General features: G+C 40.3%; 1 non-coding gene across 1 annotated transcript; it reads left to right on the forward strand.

The window, feature by feature from the left end:
* Positions 1 to 256: 256 nt before the first annotated feature.
* Positions 257 to 390, forward strand: LOC139001453 (small nucleolar RNA SNORA48). Its single transcript, XR_011470021.1, has one exon. It is a non-coding gene; the product is annotated as a small nucleolar RNA SNORA48 (small nucleolar RNA).
* Positions 391 to 713: the final 323 nt, after the last annotated feature.

Here is a 713-nt window from a genome sequence, read left to right on the forward strand (position 1 = left end):
TGAAAATTACTGTTGTAAGATGCTGGAGGCTAAGACCAATAAGTAGTGAGCATAATTATGCAGAAGTCCTTTAGAAGACTAATCGACTTTGATATTCAGCAGGGCTGAAAATCAGCATAAGATTGCTGTTGGCTGAATGGATGAAGGCAATCCCCTAACCTGATAATCCTTTTACTGTTTACCAAACTTTACCATTGATATGCCTGTTTACTTTGCTAAAGGGCAAATGTGTATTCTAGTAAATAAAAGCAAAGGGAACCCCTGGCAGTGGACAAGGAGACACCTGATTGGTGGTGTTGCTCTTATATTGGTCAAGGGCAAAGTAGTGCATCCTAGCTTGATGCCTGTGTGTGTTGGTGGCCAGAGCTGTTTCATACCTGGGGCACATAAAAAAAATTAAGAATCATACTGAGAAGGCTTTCAATTAAAAGTGAAGTGATCTTCTCTAAATTGTGTGAAGTTAGGGGTGTTGGTGGTGCAAGCCCTTGGAGCACCCATGAATACAAAGGGACCCTCCCATGATAGTCCACTCCACTTAGAAGAGCAGCGTTGTAGTAGCAGAAATCAGTTTCTCTCTCACTAGTCACTGTGTCCTCATGTGGGTGAATGAATTTTGGAAAAGCTATTATATAATTATCCAGTGACTGGCATATACTGTAGTAAGTACTATGTATGTGTTTGTTACATAAACTGTGTTTTCTTCTTGAAAAACC

This window comes from Myotis yumanensis, unplaced genomic scaffold, assembly GCF_028538775.1.
Source record: "Myotis yumanensis isolate MYYU_CA2020_CCGP unplaced genomic scaffold, mMyoYum1.0.hap1 SCAF_1, whole genome shotgun sequence".
Lineage (NCBI taxonomy): Eukaryota > Metazoa > Chordata > Mammalia > Chiroptera > Vespertilionidae > Myotis > Myotis yumanensis.